Consider the following 19,357-nt stretch of genomic DNA (forward strand, 5'->3'; position numbering starts at 1 on the left):
AGAGAAAGGAGAGAGGAGAGACAGAAAAAAGAGAACCTAGTTATGTTATGTGACTATGTTTTTGTCTTAGTCCCAGGAGTGGGATATGGGGCTGCTTCAGTTTGTCTACAGAGGTTAACTATGACTGTCTCATGTTTTAGGGGTGTGTGGTTTTGTGAGCTGTAGTTGGTTTAATTCTGGGGACTCTGGAAAGGGTATAATGGGAGAGGCCTGAGAGGGCCTGTGTGGCCCTCCCCCTGCCTCCCCCCACCCCACCCCACCCCCACGGCTGGCTCCTGCTGCTGCTGCTTTTGCTATTGTAGATGGCTGGTTTGTTGTGTTTGCTGTGTTGCTGGATAATCTGATCACCAAGATTGGACTTGCCCTTAGAAACCTGGTGCCTCTAATCTAGTAGTCTAAAGACTAAAGTCTAATCTAGTAGTCTAAAGAGGTCTACACCCTTTTTTCCCTCTAGCCTTCTTTCTCTCCAACACAGTGTTGGGGGCTATAACCCAATAAACTAGGCAAACAAAACAAAACAAACAAAACCACCAACAGTGGTGGATGTAGCTCAGCTTATGGAGAAGAAATGATGTCAGAATGACAGAAGCAATGTGAGGAGACTCATCGAGAGAAGGCAGCTTCAGCTCCAGGCTGAGGGCTGAGCCGTGGTCACCCTGTTGGGAGAGGGCTATGAAAGCATGGGAGGGTAGCAAAACACATCTGGGAACACGACTTTGATGAGGAAGGGACATGAAGGATCAAGGCAGGGGCCAGTTCTCCAGGGTCTATAAGGCCGAGTGCAGGGCAAAGGTCATATTTACAGGTCCAGGCCAGTGGCTCATCAAGAATTGCCAGGAGTTGGAGAGTGTCAAGTCGCATGCTTTTGTGCACTCAGGATGTCCACTCAGGGTATGCTGTGACTTGTGTGTTCTGGTCTAGGTGTCTCCACTGCCTGCTTGGACATCTCTAAATCATGACAGGAACCAGTGGGAACTAGCCTTTCTTTTAGTGTATTTATTTATTCTTCCTCCTGTTTGCCCACCTGTTAAGTTAACAGGACACAGCTGGGTCTGGATGGTGCTTGCACATCCTGGATAGGTGTTCTAGAACCATCCTGACTGGCATCCTTTGCTTCTTTTTGCCATTCTGCTTATTACCAGGGCTTCTGTGTCTCGTGGGGTCCGGGTGAGACTGTGAGGAGTTTCTAGGGAGGGCTGTGGCTGGAGTACTTTGATCAGCCAAGCTGGAGGGTCTCTCAGACTCAGTTTCCTTAGGGTAAGTGGGAAGACTGGCGCTCTCCCAGAGAGTAGACCAAGCACAGTCCCAGAGGCTGCTCTCAGAGGATCAGAATAGTTCTTTCTTTAGAAAAAAAAACAGCCTTTGTAGGTCCTGACGAAGGCATCAGAAGACCCAGTTAATGGTTCTCTACCCCATAAAGTCCTTCTGGTGAAATACAGAGAACACTGGGTCACTTCTTAGCTTGCTTTTCAGGAGTGGGAGGGTAGCCATGGTGTGAAGAGGCCCGGGTTAATGAAAAAGCAAAGGTATTTGTCCGTGCTTGGAATAATGTTTGCTTTGGATTGGCAGAAACAGACTTGGAGAGAAGTTTACGACTTGATTTTGTGTTTACTAGTTGTGTTGCTTTGGGAATGGCAAGTCACCTGCCTTACTTTGTTTTTATTTGACAGTGAGAAGTAATCATTTTTTCTGCTTCAAGGTTAATGTGAGGAATATATATGCTGATATTGTGCACCCCTTCCTTCACCCATTTCCAGGAACTGAAGACAATATGGAACCTTGTTTTCTGACCATGAGAATAGCAGTCGCTAACCCAGTGGGCTGCATGTCAACATGCCATGCGGTGTGGGTGGGGGAAGACTCCCAGAGGTCTGCCAGCTTTGTGGCCAGCCTACAATGGGAGCCACTATGATGTGCAGGTATGTGGTGGAATGATAGGAGAGAAAGAGCAGTAGAACGGTTTGAACATTGTGAAGAGAGGTAGAACTGGAGATGTGAGGGTGGAGAATAGCCTGATTGTGAATAGCTTGTCCTTCCACCTGAGGCTGCCACTGAGGGTATGGATCTGTGGCCATGCAGTAGAAGGGGGTCTATGTTGATGTCCTGGTTGCAGATTATCACTAAATATAATGTCCGTGTGGGTGTCTAGAGTCTGGGCTGCTGTCTGGGACCATGTTGTCTTCCAAGGGCTGTGCAGAGCTGGCCCTGCCTCTCACTGGCTGTGGCACCCTGAAGAGCTGGCTCCACCCAGCATGGGCTGCAGTACTTGGGAGAGCAGGCCCTGGTCCTTGTTTAGGCAGCACAATAGACTGGTCCTGATGGCAGGAGTGTAGGTGAGCTGGCCTCATCATTCCTCTGCTCTGAGGTGGCATGAGTGTGGGAGAGATGCTGGCAGGGAGGTGATCCAGCCTCTCCTCTGTCCATCTGCAGCTGGACCCTGCACCTTGGCTGGCCAGCACAGTAAAGCTTGCTCTGGTGGTAAAGGCGTGGATTAGTTGGCTCCAAGGGTCTGAGAATGGGAAAGCTGGCCCAGGTTGTGGGCCTAGGTATGTGCAGTGCCTGCAGTGGCAGAAGAGGGGGCTGGGTCATCTTGGTGTAGAGCTACAGAAGGTTGTGAGCTGCCATGTGGGTGCTGGGAATTGAAGTCAGGTCCTCTGGAAGAGCAGCCAGGGCTCGTAACTGCCTAGTCATCTCTCCAGCTCTTGGCTTTAGCCCTCTTCATTCCCTTCTCTAATCTGTTTCAGTCACATTATGATTTTTTTCATATTCTTGCATATCTGTTAGTTTGCCTCCCCCCCTTTATGTACTGTCGTCCACACTTTGTCTGCAAGACGTCTTATCCTATGCTTAGATGATAGACTCACTTCTTCCTCAGACTTCAGCATTCCGATCAGCAACACCTTCTTCCTAGAATAGTTCCTTGGCATTCTTTCACCATGCTGGGCCAGCGTTCTGGGTCGGGGTGTTCCAATAGCTCTTGTTCTACTCTGTCTCAGGGAAGATGACCTGCTCAAGGCTGGTTTTCTGAATAGGACAAGCTGTGTATTAGAGGGCCATGTTTACTTTTTCTGTGTGACTCAGCATGCCTGTCACATAATAGGAGTGTAGAGATTTAGTTCAAAAGAAATCAAATAAGTGGGTTCTAGACCTTCAGAACTGGGCCAGTAGGCAGGAAGCTTTTGGATAAAGCTGAGATAAAACAAATTACATTAATCCATTGGAAACTGGGGGTTCCACCTTTATGCTCTTTAAAACACTAACCACAAAACAAAACGACAACACTACCACAAATTAACTAGGGTCTACAGAGATGGCTGAGTAGTTAAAAGGTCTTATAGCTTTTCGGGAGGACATGAATTTGGTTTTGAGCACCTATATCAAGAGACTCAAAACTTGAGCCTCTGAAGATCCAGCATGTTCTTCTGGCTACTGTAGGTACCTGTACATACATGGCACATATACACAAGCCACATAAACACACAAATAAAAATAAAAGTAAATGTTAAGGAGGAAAGAAACAACAAGCAAAAACTAACCAACCCTAGTATTTGTTTATATTTTTATGAGGTTAAATTTAAATACAATGCAAAGTACATGTTATATACCTTGTCATTTTAGCAAATCTGTCTACTGATTCCAATTTACCAGCAGTCTAGAAAATCCCCCAGTGTGCTTTCCCAAGCAACCCTGGCCCTAGGCTCCAGATTTTTCGTGTGTGTGTGTGTGTGTGTGTGTGTGTGTGTGTGTGTGTGTGAGAGAGAGAGAGAGAGAGAGAGAGAGAGAGAGAGAGAGAGAGAGAGAGCACACATGTGCCATGGTATATGTGTCAAGTTTAGGGGTCAATTTTATGGAGTCAGTTCTTTCCTCCTACCTTTACATGGATTCCAGGAACCAAACTCTGGTCTGTAGGTTTGCATTGTGTGTGACAAGCACCTTTTCCCATGGAACAATCTTGTTGGCCCCTCTACACATGTTTTTGGAAGTGTCCAGGCTCTAGGGTTTTCTGAGGAAGAGTCTAAGAGTAGACCTGGAAGCATGTAGCTCAGGTGGGGTTCCCAAGACTTTTTTTCTGGAGGACAGGAGACAGGGAAAATGTAGCTTGGGAGAGAATGCTTGTGCTCTTCAACAGATGGCTTCCATAAGTGAAAAGAAATAGAAGATATCCCGTATGGGCATCTCGCCTCCACGTTCATGAATGGGAACACCCACTCACACACAAACATACACATATGGTATCCCAAATACACACTGACATCCCCACACAGTAAGGAAATGCTACAGTGGAGTTGTAGACAGCCATCATCTTAGGCATATGCCATTCCCTGCTTCTGGATAACAGGATCTAGTTCCAAATGGCTAGACCAAGCTTGGGCTCTTCCCCCAATCTCCAGCTCTTGTGATACACCCACAGAACTCCTCCAAGTACCAGATGGTGAGGACAAGATGCACAGATAACCAGTTTCTTCAGGATAATTTGGGTGATTCATGTGTGAGGCTTTGTGAGGTTAGAGACAGGAATTGCCAGGGAGGGTTTTTTTTTTTTTGGAATTAACTGGGCCTGTTTTTTGTTGAGATTCTAGGAACCCAGAAACCTGAAATGCTCCCAACTGGCTGGAAATCTCAGCTTCCTGTGGTGCTCTGACACTCTCCTGTATAGAATTTCAACATCTTCTGAGATTTGAAGACACTTGATGGAAAATGTTGTAGAGAGTTCACACCATCCATAGTCATTGTACTGGGAGAGAGAAGGAAGCAAATGGGCAGGTGAGGGTATAAAGGAGGGGGTGAGAACTGATGCCTTTCCTTAAGTTCTGTCACTGACAAAAAGAATTCTTGCTAGGTCTTGTTCACTCTGTATCATGCATTTGTAGCCTTGCATTCTTAGTGCGGGGACAGTGGAGGAAGTCTTTAGCCCTACTGACTTTATTCACTAAAGTATCTGCAGGGAATCAGTCAATAGTTCCCAGGGGTGCCAACATTTACGAATGCTCACACCCATTCAGAGCCTGCCCCACATGTGGCCCATACATATGCAGCCACCAAACTAGATAAGATGGATGAAGCAAAGAAGTACAGGCTGACAGGAACTGGATGTAGATCTCTCCTGAGAGACACAGCCAGAATATAGCAAATCCAGAGGCGAATGCCAGCAGCAAACCACTGAACTGAGAATAGGACCCCCGTTGAAGGAATCAGAGAAAGGACTGGAAGAGCTTGAAGGGGCTCGAGACCCCATATGTACAACAATGCCAAGCAACCAGAGCTTCCAGGGATTAAGCCACCACCCAAAGACTATACATGGACTGACCCTGAGCTCCAACCTCATAGGTAGCAATGAATATCCTAGTAAGAGCACCAGTGGAAGGGGAAGCCCTTGGTCCTGCCAACACTGAACCCCCAGTGAACTAGATTGTTGGGGGGAGGGCAGTAATGGGGGGAGCACAGTGAGGGGAACACCCATAGAGAAAGGGAGGGGGATGTTGGCCCGGAAACCGGGAAGGGGAATAACAATCGAAATGTAAATAAGAAATACTCAAGTTAATAAAGATGGAAAAAAAAAAAGAAAATGGCGAAATATCTGCATTGAACCTACAAATACCCTCCACATTACCTGTAGATTTGTTATAATACCTAATGCAATGTGAATGGTATACCAATAGTAGTTATGTAACATTGTTTAGCAACAGATAAAAATCTCTGTGTATTTGATATAAGCACAATTTTGGGAGTGTTTTGATCCCCTGTTATTTGAATTCCCAGATGCTAAACCTACAGATAATGGAGCATTGGCTGTACTGTAAAAATATTTTTAAATATTTATTTCTTTTGTATAGGTATGTGTTTGAGTGTATGTATGTGCACCTGGGGTGTGCAGGAGCCTGCAGAGGTCAGAAGAGGGTGTCAGATACCCTGGAACTGCAGTTACATACCTGGTCATGGGACACCATGAAGGTCCTGCGAATTGAATTTGGTTCCTCTGGAAGAGCAGCCAACACTCTAAATGCTGAGCCTTTGCTCCATTGCTGCTGCACATATTTTCTTCATCAACATCTGTCAGGTCCCAGAAGCTTCTGCTCTTATGACCGCCATTTCCTGTGCTTCCTTTCTACTGCTGATTGCTTTTTCATCTGTGTTTGATTACTCTCATTGTTCCCTGTGCTAAGGACCCCTGCAAATATGGAGTACAGCCCTTTGTCTGAGTTCTTCTGAGCACAAGATAAGGGTTTGTCTTTGCTAAAAATGGAGTTAAATTTACCAGTATCGACTAATCAGTCCTTAGGGAAGCTGGTGACCAGGGACCCTTCATACTTTCCTTAGATCTTAGTCTTCCCTGGACCTCCTCTCTGTCACTGTTTACGTTTGTTCTTCATTTTCCTCTGATTTTCTAAATCATCATTATTTTTACTTTTTCCTCTTATTAAACACGGATTTTTTTCTCATACACTATAATCTGAATACCATTTTCTGTCCCTTTATTCCTTCTATCTCCTTCATACTTCTTCCATCCAGATCGACTCCCTTTCTTTCATTAGAAAAGAACAAGCTTCTAAGAGATAACAGAACATAAAATAAAATATAATAAAATTAAATCAAAATCCATCATATTGAAACTGGATAAGCCAACAGAAAAATTAAAGAGCACCAAGAGCAGACAGAAGAATTGGAGACCCACTTGTTCACACTTTCAGGAGTTCCATAAAAGTACTAACCCGAAAGCTGTAATATATATGTTGGGGACCTGGTACAGACCCATGTAGACCCTGTGATTGCTGCTTTAGTCTCTATGAGTTCATTTGCGCTTTCTGAGCTGCTATTTTGATGTGTGCACTTATATATAGCTACCATTAAGAAATGGAACAGTAGTAGTTAAGGGAAATGTTTCTCTAGGAATAAATTCCAGTTGAATAATTGCACTCCCAGTATACCACTTTGAAACCTTAGTTATTTAAAATTTAAATATTGGATATCAATAACTCTAACATCACATGCATGAATCAAAGCACAAATGAAAACCCACTGGGTAGGTGTTATCTGCCTCTTGGTGAAAAGACAGTTTGTCCTTTGTGCTCTTACTACAAAATGTTCACAAATCAGCTTTCCAAAATATAGAGAAGAGAGAATCATGTAACACTGAGACATGAGTACAAAAGCATCAAACCATAGCCTGTCAAGCAAAGGTCTGTTTGCAATCCAAACAGCTATCTTTAATAAATGCATTGATTCACTTTCGAGCATAAATAATCAGTATGTAAAAGAAGACCTCCTTCCCCCTTTTAGGCTGCTACTTTTCAGGAGAAGGGTCAGGGTAGGGGTAGGGGTTGTCACAGAATCTTTCATTGTCATTCTTTCTTAACTGTGTATTATGACTATTGATATTACTGCAAAAATAGCTTCCTTTCTCTTTATTGTCAACAGGAACATTGATTACGGGCTTCCGCATGGTTTCCAGTGACAGCACAGACCACAAACATGCCATCCAGCTACAGAAGAAACAAAGACCCAGACAAGGCCCTCAGAGGCAGCCTGGACCACTAGCATCAACATGGCCTCAGGTGACAGTGTAGCGCACTCACCTCAATATGATCCCTGGTAGCAACACTGCTCATAGATAACATGGCCCCAGGATGCAGCATAGAGAAATCTGAGACCTGGGACCCAGACATGGCCCTTGGCAGCAGCATGATCTGGACATCACCATGGCCCCAGGTGTCAGTGCAGACCACCGATACCAAAATGGCCCCTGGTGGTAGCATGGCCATGGACATAAATACATCATCAGGTTGTAGCACGGAGCATGCACATCCTTATAGCCTTGGATGGTAACACAGACCACAGACCAACATGGCCTTGGTCATATCAGGACTCACTCATGGCACTTAGCAGTAGTACAAACCTTATGCCTCAACATGGCCTTAGGTGGCTACACAAGCCATTCACATCAACACTTCTCTCTTCAAATGGGCTTCAATTAGCAGCAGACTGCATATGTTCACATGGATTATCTTTATAGATCTGGGGGAGAAGTTTTATTTTGTTCATTTATTTGTTTTTTTTTGTGTGTGTTTGTTTTTTTGTTTTTGTTTTTGTTTTTCAAGACAGAGTTTCTCAGTCCTAGCTGTCTTTGTATTCACTTTGTAGACAAGGCTAACCTTTAGGGACCCTGTTAATCATCTGATGTATTTGAAACCATATTATGATGGTTAGTTTTAATTTTCAAGTGTACACAGCCTAGAATTACCTAGGAAAATTGTCTAAATGAGGAGTTTAATTTGGGTTGGCCTATGGGCATGTGTGTAGAATATTGTCTTAATTAAGATAATTTTATGAGAAGGCCCAATGCAGTATGGGGGGCTCCATTGCCTAAACAAGGGTCTTGGTCTGTATAAGAGTAGAAAAATCCAAGTCAGCAAACTTGTACACCAATACTTCTGCAGCTTTTGACTGTGAATGTGATGAGACCAGCTCTTTGAAGTTCCTTCCTTGATTTCCCCATGATGATAGACTGTAATCTGAAAACATAAGCTAAATAAACCCTTTTCTCCATATTCCGATTTTTATCTGGCTATTGTACCACAAAAGGAACAAAACTGGACTATACGTTGAGTTGAATTTTTTTTGTTAGTTTTTCTTTATGAATTCCCTGCAACTCACATATTCATGATAGAGTAGTTCTGACAATGATGACAACGACTGCTGCTACTGCTGCTACAGCTGCTGCTGCTCCTACTACTACTACTACGACTATGACCACAACTAACACACAAACACACACACACACACACACACACACACACACACACACACACACACACACACTGGCCTGTTTAATCAAGAAATCCTCCAGTAAGGGACAAAGGCAACATTCTAGTCAGAACATTTATCTTTTGAGCCTAGATGACCATCTGATATGAAGCACAAAACAGTGTTTTTCTAGGTCTGTGTTATGAAAACATGTGCCTACGTGCCCACATCCTCTAGGGTTCATGAGATTAATAATGTAAGTGATCTAATTACTTACATCCTTAGAACAATTCTATTAGTATTTACACATGTAACTAATATAGATGATTAAGAAACAAAATATAGCTGGGCAGTGGTAGCACATGCCTTTAATCCATAGCACTTGGGAGGCAGAGGCAGGCAGAACTTCTGGCCAAAGAATCATAAAGAATATTATCTATTTAAAGTCTTTCTGAGAAAGAGGTTGCCCTGATTTAACCCTATGGTAATAATTCACTCAGGTAAGAAAACTTTAGATAGCTTAAGAAAACCATCTATCCTAGAGATGTCAATAAATTATACAAACCCACCAAAAATGTAGTTTAGCAAAATGGTCCCTTTGGCTATTGTCCACTGTTACTTGTCAGGCAAGCCTTCTATTAATGTGTACCAAACCTTATCTTTCTTCTACACCACGCTCTGTATTTCTTGTCTGAAGAATTTGGGGGTAGTCACAAGGATTGGGAATCCAAGGTGAGGTCAAAAAGATTTTTTTCTCAACACTCTGGCTGTCTTTTAAAGACTAAACCTAGGGTCAAGTGTGACATTTGGTCATCATATTGCTTCTATTTGAACTTTCAAACTAGAAAAAGTTCACTGTTTCAATTCCAGAACCAAATAAAGACACTTACTATCTATACTATAATCTATCCATGTATCCTTTCTTCCCACCTTCCTTTTTTGCTTCTTTATTTATGTCAGGCTGTTACTGTACAGGCTAGCTTAACCTCAAGATCTATCTTCCTGTCTCTATCCACTAAGTCTAGGAATACAGATGAGCAGCACCAGGGTTTACTTTGTACTTTTCAATTAAGAAAGTAAAGGGAAAATGTATTTTGAATAAGGTGGTGGGTCAACTGAAGCAGAAATAAAAACAGAAGAAAGTTATGTAGGAATGACACTTGTATTTAACTAACGAATCATGGAGAGGCCTGAGCCAGGACACAATAAACCCAAGAGATACAGATTAAGTGGATAATCATAAAGGCAAATAAGCAAATGGCCGATTCCAGAACAGGCAGTCCCTGTCTCCTTGGTAAGTGTTTGCCTTGGCGTGAACACACAAAAGGGAAAGGAAATGGAGCTGTGGGGATTTGGGGCTCCCACAGGTGATCACAACAGAAAAAAGAAAAATGCAAAGGGCCACAGCTTCCCTCCCAGCACTGGACCTGAACACACACAGCTTATACCCCAGTTGCAGCTTGATTCCCCAAGTATTCTGACACATCCAGGCTCACAGGTAAAGATCCCAAACCCCACCCCAATACCTGGTGTACCTGGACCTCTGCAACCAGGACTTAGAGTACTGCTCACCCAGTGACCTGGGTGCCTTTTGGTTCCCACCTGTGCCAGGAGCATATTCTAGCACAACCAGGATCACAGGCTCATACACTCACAGGAAGGACAGGCTCCAGTTCAAGACAGGGAGGCCTGAAAACATCAGAGATAACCAGATGGTGAGAGGCAAGCATAAGAACATAGGCAACCAATTTGACTTGACAGAACCCAGTTGTCCCACCACAGCAAGTCCTGGATACCCTAACACTCCTAAAAAACAAGATTCAGATCTAAACTCTCATTTCATGAAGATGATAGAGGACTTTAAGAAGGACATAAATAACTCCCTTAAAGAAATGCAGGAGAACACAGTCAAATAGGTGAAGGAATTATACAAAACCACCCAGGATCTAAAAATAGAAATAGAATCATTAAAGAAAACTCAAAGGGAGACAGCCCTGGAGATGGAAAACATAGGAAAGAGTTCAGGAGTCACAGATGCAAGCATCACCAACAGAATACAAGAGATGGAAGAGAGAATCTCAGGGGGAGAAGATATCATAGAAAACATTGACACAACAGTCAAGGAAAATAAGAACAGCAAAAATCTCCTATCTCAAAACATTCAAGACATCCAGGACACAATGAAAAGACCAACCCTGAGAATAATAGGTATAGAAAAGAATGAAGATTCCCAACTCAAAGGGCCAGCAAACATCTTCAACAAAATTATAGAAGAAAACCCCTAACCTAAAGAAAGAAATGTCCATAAACATACAAGAAACCTACAGAACATGAAACAGATGGAACCAGAAAAGAAATTTCTCACATCACATAATAATTAAAACACCAGATGCAAAGAACAAAGGAAGAATATTGAAAGCAGTAAGGGGAAAAGGTCAAGTAACATATAAAGGCAGATCTATCAGAATTATACTTCTCAACAGAGACTCTAAAAGCTAGAAGATCCTGGGAAGATATCATACAGACCCTAAGAGAACATAAATGCCAATCCAGGCTACTATACCCAGCAAAACTTGCAATTACCATAGATGGAGAAACCAAGGTTTTCCAAGACAACAATATCCACTAATCCTGCCCTACAGAGGATAATGGAAGGAAAAGCCCAACACAAGGAGGGAAACTACACCCAAGAAAAATCAAGAAATTAATCTTTTCACAACAAACTAAAAAGAAGAGAAACACACAAACACAATTCCAACTCTAACAACAAAAATAACAGGAACCAACAATCATTTGTCCCTAATATCTCTCACCATCAATGGACTCAATTTCTCAATAAAAAGACATAGGCTAACAGACTGGATACATAAACAGGATCCAGCATTTTGCTACATACAGGAAACTCATCTCAGTGACAAAGACAGACATTACTTCAAAGTAAAAAGGTAGGAAAAAAATTTCAAAGCAAATGGTTCCAAGAAACAAGCTGCAGTAGCCATTCTAATGTCCAAAAAAAAAAAAAAAAAGACTTTCAACCAAAAGTTATCAAAAAAGATGGAGAGGGACATTACTTACGCATCAAAGGAAAAAAATTTACTAAGCTGAACTCTCAGTTCAGAACATCTATGCCCCAAATGCAAGGGCACCCACATTTGTAAAAGAAATGTTACTAAAACTCAAAGCACACATTGAACCTCACACAGTAGGAGATTTCAACACCCCACTCTCACCAATGGACAGATCATTGAAACAGAAACTAAACAGAGACACAGTGAAACTAAAAGAAGTTATGACCCAAATGGATTTAACAGATATCTACAAATATTTCACACTAAAACAAAAGAATATACCATCTTCTCAGCACCTCATGGCACCTTCTCAAAAATCGACCATATAATCAGACACAAAACAAACCTCCACAGATACAAGAACATTGAATTAATCCCAGGTGTTCTATCAGACCACCACAGACCAAATCTGGTCTTCATAACAATAAAAACAACAGAAATCCTACATACATGTGGAAGCTGAACAACTATCTACTCAGTGATAACTTGGTCAGGGAAGAAAGAAAGACATTAAAGATTTTTTAGAATTCAATGGAAATGGAGGCACAACATATCCAAACGTATGGTACATGATGAAATCAGTACTAAGAGGAAAACTCATAGCTCTGGGTGCCTCCATGAAGAACTTGGAGAGGTCATACACTAGCAGCTTAAAGCAAATACACCAAAGACAAGTAGACAGCAGGAAATAATCAAACGCAGGGCTGAAATCAACCAAGGAGAAACAAAAAGAACTATACAAAGAATCAACAAAACCAGGAGCTGTTTCTTTGAGAAAGTCAACAAGATAGATAAACCCTTAGCCAGACTAACCGTAGGACATGGAGAGCATATTCAAATCAACAAAATCAGTAATGAAAAGGGAGACATAACAACAGAATCTGAAGAAATTCAAAACACAATCAGATCCTACTACAAAAGCCTATAGTCAACAAAACTGGAAAATCTAGATGAAATGGACAATTTTCGAGACAGATACCAGGTACCAAAGTTAAATCAGGATCAGATAAACAGTCCTGTAACTCCTAAAGAAATAGAAGCAATTTCTAAAAGTCTCCCAACCAAAAAGAGCTCAGGACCAGATGGGTTTAGTGAGAATTTTATCAGACCTTCGTAGAAGACCTAATATCAATAGTGTCCAAACTATTCCACAAAATAGAAACAGAAGGAGCACTACCAAATTCCTTCTATGAAGCCACAATTACGCTTTTATCTAAACCATACAAAGATCCAACAAAGAAAGAGAACTTCAGACCAATTTTCCTTATGAATATCGATGCAAAAATACTCAATAAAATTCTCGCAAACTGAATCCAAGAACACATCAAAACAATCACTCATCATGATCAACTAGGCTTCATCCCAGGGATGCAGGGTTCCATCAACGTATTCCACTATGTAAACAAACTCAAAGGGGAAAAAAAACCCACATGATCATCACATTAGAAGCTGAGAAAGAATTTGACAAAATTCAACACCCCTTCATGTTAAAAATCTTGGAAAGATCAGGAATTCAAGGCCCATACTTAAACACAGCAAAAGCAATATATAGCAAACCAGTAGCCAACATCAAACTAAATGGAGAGAAACTTGAAGCAAACCCACTAAAATCAGGGACTAGACAAGGCTGCCCACTCTCTCTCAACTTATTCAATAAACTACTGGAAGTCTTAGCCAGAGAAATCAGACAACAAAAGGAGGTCAAAGGGATACAAATCGGAAAGGAAGAAGTTAAAATATCACTATTTGCAGATAGGATAATATACTTAAGTGACCCCAAAAGTTCCAGCACAGAACTACTAAGCCTGATAAACAATTTCTGCAAAGTGGCTGGATATAAAATTAACTCAAACAAATCAGTATCCTTCTTCTACTCAAAGGATAAACAGACTGAGAAAGAAATTAAGGAAATGATACCCCTTCACAATAGTCACAAATAACATAAAATACCTTGGTGTGATTCAAACCAAGCAAATAAAAGATCTGTATGACAAGAACTTCAAGTCTCTGAAGAAAGAAATTGAAGAAAACCTCAGAAGATGGAAAGACCTCCCATGCTCATGGATTGGCAAGATTAATATAGTAAAAATGTCCATTTTGCCAAAGGCAATCTACAGATTCAATGCAATCCCCATCAAAATTCCAACTCAATTCTTCATAGAGTTAGAAAGAGCAATTTGCAAATTCACTTGGAATAATAAAAAACCCAGGATATCGAAAACTATATACTCAACAATAAAAGAACTGGGGGGGATTACCATCCCTGACCTCAAGGTGTACTACAGAGCAATAGTCATACAAACTCTATGGTATTGGTGCAGAGACAGGCAGGAAGATCAGTGGAATAGAATTGAAGACCCAGAAATGAACCCACACATCTATGATCACTTGATCTTTGACAAAGAAGCTAAAACCACCCAGTGGAAGAAAGATAGTATTTTCAACAATGGTACTGCAAATCGATCCATTTTTTCCTCCATCTTTATTAAATTGGGCATTTCTTATTTACATTTCAAATCGATCCATTCTCATTGCCCTGTACAAAGCTTAAGTCCAAGTGAATCAAGGACCTCCACATAAAACCAGATACACTCAAACTAATAGAAGAAATAGTGGGGAAGAGTCTTGAACACATGGGCACTGGGGAAAATTTCCTGAACAAAACACCAAATGGCTTATGCGCTAAGATCAAGAATCAACAAATGGGACCTCATAAAACTGCAAAGCTTCTGTAAAGGCAAAGAACACTGTCACTAGGACAAAACAGCAACCAACAGATTGGGAAAAGATCTTTACCAATCTTACGTCTGATAGAGGGCTAATATTCAATATATACAAAGAACTCAAGAAGTTAGACTCCAGAGAGACAAATAGCCCTATTAAAATGGGGTACAAAGCTAAACAAAGAATTCTCAGCTGAGGAATATCGGATGGCTGAGAAGTACCTAAGGAAATGTTCAACATCCCTAGTCATCAGGGAAATGCAAATCAAAACAACCCTGAGATTCCACCTCACACCAGTCAGAATGGCTAAGATCAAAAACTCAGGTGACAACAGATGCTGGCGAGGATGTGGAGAAAGAGGAACACTCCTCCATTGTTGGTAGGATTGCCAGCTGGTACAACCATTCTGGAAATCAGTCTGGAGGTTCCTCAGAAAATTGGATATAGTACTACCTGAGGACCCAGCTATACCTCTCTTGGGCATATACCCAAATGATGCTCCAACATACAACAAAAACACATGCTCCACTATGTTCATAGCAGCCTTATTTATAATAGCCAGAAGCTGGAAAGGACCTAGATGCCCTTCAACAGAGGAATGGATACAGAAAATGTGGCACATCTACATAAGGGAGTACTACTCAGCTATCAAAAACAATGACTTCATGAAATTCATAGGCAAATGGATGGGACTAGAAAATATCATCCTGAGTAAGATAATCCAATCACAAAAAGCACACATGGTGTGCACTCATTGATAAGTGGATATTAGGCCAAAAGCTCAAATTACCCAAGATACAATCTGCAGACTACTTGAAGCTCAAGAAAGACAACCAGAGTGTGGATGCTTCAGTCCTTCTTAAAAGAGGGAACAAAAATATTCACAGAAGGAGATACAGAGACAATGTTTGGAGCAGAGACTGAAGGAATGACCATTCAGAGCCTGCCCTACCTGGGGATCCAGTCCATATATATATGGCCACCAAACCTAGACAATATTGATGAAGCCAAGAAGTTCATGCTGACAGGAGCCTGATATATCTGTCTCCTGAGAGGCTCTGCCAGAGCATGACAAATACGGAGGCGAATGCTAGCAGCAAACCATTGAACTGAGAATGGGTTCTCCATTGGAGGAGTTAGAGAAAGGATTGAAGAAGCTAAAGGGGCTTGCAACCCCATAAGAACAACAATACCAACCAACCAGAGCTCCTAGGGACTAAACCACCATCCAAAGACTACACATGGACAGACCCACGGCTCCAGCTGCATATGCAGCAGAGGATGACCTTTTTAGGCACCAATGTGAGGAGAAGCCCTTAGTCCTGCCAAGGCTGAACCCACCCCCAACCCCAAATGTAGGGGAATGTCTGGGCTGGTAGATGAGAAGGGGGAACACCAGTATAGAAGAAGGGGGAGGGGTGTGTGACAGTGGGCTTATGGACGGGAAACCGAGAAAGGGAATAACATTTGAAATGCAAATAAAAATATCCAATAAAAAAAAAAAGAAAAGAAAAAAAATCACCCTAAGTGAGTTAACCCAGACAGAAAAGAACACACATAGTATGTACTCACTAATAAGTGGATATTAGTCCAAAAGCTCACAATTCCAATGATAAAACCCACAGACCATATGGAGCATAGAAGGAAGGAAGACCAGGGTGTGGGTGTTCCAGTCCTGCATTGAGAGGGGAACAGGAGGATTGTGAGAGGTGGAGAGTGAGAGGAGAACCTGAGAGGGAGAAAGGAGGAGACAGAAGTAAGGGTGGCAGTATCAGGATGGGGAGGAGATGTGAAAGAGGCACACAGGGTCAAGAAATCAAATAAAAATATGTAGCAATGGGGATGAGGAACTATGTGCAGCCACTGTAGGGTCCCAGACACCAGGGAAATGTGAGGCTCCTGGGACTCAATGGGGATGACTTTAGCCAAAATGTAAAGAAAAGGGGGAGATAAAACCTGCTGAGACCACCTCCAGTAGACAGGCATGGTCCCCGTTTGAGGGATGAAGCCACCTACCATCTCAAAGTTTTTAACCCAGAAATGTTCCTGTCCAGTGGAAAAACAGGGGCAAAAAAAAAAAAAAAAAAAGAAACAAAAACTGAAGGAAGGGCCAACCGGGGACTGCCCCATCTGGGGATCCATCACATCTACAGACACCAAACCCAGCACTGTTGCGGTGGTCAAGAGGCGCTTGCTGACAGGAACCTAGTGTGGTGGTTCCTCAGGGGGTCCGGCCAGCAACTGACCAATGCAGATGCTTGGAGTCAACCATCAAACTGAGCTCAGGGAACCTGGGGCGAGGGTTTGGCGGGGGGGGGGGTAGCTGGCGGAAGGACTGGAGGAGCAGAAGGGGATTGAAACCCCATTGGAAGAACAACACAGGTTCGCCTGACCACCGAGTTCTCCCAGAGTCTAGACCACCAACCACGGAGTGTACCTGGAGGGATTCATGGCTCCAGATACATATGTAGCAGAGGATTTCCCTGCCTGATAGCAATGGGAGGGGAGGCCCTTGGTCCAGGGCCGGGGGAGGTTTGATGCCCCAGCATAGGGGGATGCTGGAACGGTGGTTCAGGAGAGTGTGGGTGGGTGGGGGAGCAACCTCATACAGGTAGAGTGGAGGGGGGAGGGCAGATGTGAAATGGGATATTGGTGGAAGGGTACCAGGGAAGTGGGAAATCATTTGAGATGTAAATGAATGGAATGATAAATAAAAAATAAAAATTGTTTAACATCATTAGTCATCAGAGAAATGCAGATTAAAATGACTAAGATTTTAACTCACCCCATTTGGAATCTTGGAAGCAAGAAAACAAGTGACAGCAAATACTGAGAAAGATGTGGTGAGCAGAATACTCACCACTGTTGGTGAGAGTGCAAACTGGTATAACCACATAATAAGTACCACATGACCCAGGTAGGCCATTCCTGGACATAAACCTAAAGGACTGTATGTCCTGTGACAGAGATGCTGGCAACAGTTATGCTCGTCAATACTATGTTCACAATGGTTAGGCAACACGATCGACCTAGATTTTGCATTGACGATAAAAACACAATGCATATGCACAAAAGAATTTTATTTAACTGAACACTGAAGTTATGAAATTGCGGGTCTATGGATGGAACTGGAAAGTTTTATACTGAGGTAAATAAGGAACACAAAGACAAACACAGCATTTGGTCCCTTATGTTTGCTTTCTAGCTTCAAAGCTCTAATTCTGTGTGTTCTACTTGGAGTGACTATAGAAGCCGTAAGCTAGTAATGGTCATTGAGTGTGACTGGGTGATGCCTTAAAGAAGGGAGGATAGTGCAATATAGGGAATATGGAAGTAGAGAGGGGAATACTGGAGGTAGAAAGGCTATGAGATTGGACCACAGAAAAGAGAAAGGAAGGGTGTGTGGAAAAGCCATATGGAAACACACTACTATGCAAGCCAATTAAAAATACAGATTGAAGTAAAGTTACAAAGGAGATACCCTAAATGGCTGGATAATGCTGCCCCAGGAAGCCATGGGTATTAAATGATAAGGCTGAGTACTGAGCCCTAAACAGGTCATTCTTACTATTCCCTTTATGGTTCAGAAAAACATCACAGAAGAGGAAGTTAAAATAACGCAGTATATACATGCATGAAATTATTATGGAAGAAATTTAATAAAAGCTATTTAAAATCACTGAAGATAAAACTATTATTTCCAGAAAAACTGTGTATTAAAACTGAAGTGAAATAAAAACTTTTCATGAAAATACAGATTAGTGAAATTCCTGGCCACTAAACTCGCTCTTCAAAGGATACTAGAAGGCAAACCTCAATCTGAAGAGAAGGTTAAAACATCCGAGCGGTCACAGGAAACAAGTAAAAAACGCTAGGACAAGAGCATTTAAAAGTGATCTGAAAAACACCACACCATCAGCATGATGACAGAAAATTAATGCACACCTCTTAACAATAGGTCTCGAATTTCAATGGTCTCAATTCCACAATTAAAAGACACAGATAAACAGATTTCAATAGAAAACAGGATTCATATTTTTCTCCTTCCAGGTAACACAACTCACCATCAATGAAAGATACCATGTTAACATAAAAGGATGAAAAAGGCATTTCAAATAGGACTAGTGGGCAAAACAGGCGTACTGATTCTAATATATGACAAAATAGACTTCAAAATAAAACTCCTCAGAAAAGATGAAAAGAGACACTTTATATTAATTAATGAAAAGACACACTAAGGTGGTATTGCAATCCTAATCATATATGCATCAAACACAGGAGCACCCAATTTCATAAATACTAATAGATCTAAAACCACAGACTCACTACAACATAGTTATAGTGGGGAATTCCAATATCCCACTCTCACTGATAGACAGTCTTAGGGTTTTATTACTGGGAAAAGACACTATGACCATGGCAATACTTATCAAAGAAAACATTTAATTAATGCTTAGAATTCAGAGATTTAGGGAATTATCATCATGGCAGGAAGCATGGTGGCATGCAGGTAGACCTGGTGTTGGAGAGGGAGCTGAGCGTTCTACATCTGGATCCTTAGGCAGCAGGAGGAGACAGTGAGCCCCTAATCCTGGCTTGTGCTTCTGAAACCTCAAAGCCCAGTCAACAGGGCCATGCCTACTCCAACAAGGCCAACCTTCCAATAATGCCACTCCTTTTGAGTCTATGGTGGTCATTTTTTTTTTTTTGGTTCTTTTTTTTTTTCGGAGCTGGGGACCGAACCCAGGGCCTTGCGCTTCCTAGGTAAGCGCTCTAACCACTGAGCTAAATCCCCAGCCCCTATGGTGGTCATTTTTATGCAG

The 19,357-nt window shown here is 42.1% G+C and overlaps 1 long non-coding RNA gene across 12 annotated transcripts in view; it reads left to right on the forward strand.

Annotated features, from left to right (window-relative positions):
- Positions 1-19,357, forward strand: part of LOC102547969 (uncharacterized) — a 102,354-nt gene that overhangs the window by 65,650 nt on the left and 17,347 nt on the right. For 3 of the 12 annotated variants that reach the window (XR_015626084.1, XR_015626089.1, XR_015626091.1), the window contains exons 2-3: positions 4,581-4,764; positions 7,417-8,546. This is a non-coding gene — a long non-coding RNA (uncharacterized LOC102547969). Of the gene's footprint in view, positions 1-1,757; positions 1,920-4,573; positions 4,765-5,834; positions 6,059-7,416; positions 8,547-19,357 lie in introns of those variants that run through there. The other 9 variants (XR_015626085.1, XR_015626095.1, XR_015626093.1 and 6 more) reach the window with 6 other exon arrangements.

Source organism: Rattus norvegicus, chromosome 7 (genome assembly GCF_021556685.1).
Source record: "Rattus norvegicus strain SHRSP/BbbUtx chromosome 7, alternate assembly SHRSP_T2T, whole genome shotgun sequence".
NCBI lineage: Eukaryota > Metazoa > Chordata > Mammalia > Rodentia > Muridae > Rattus > Rattus norvegicus.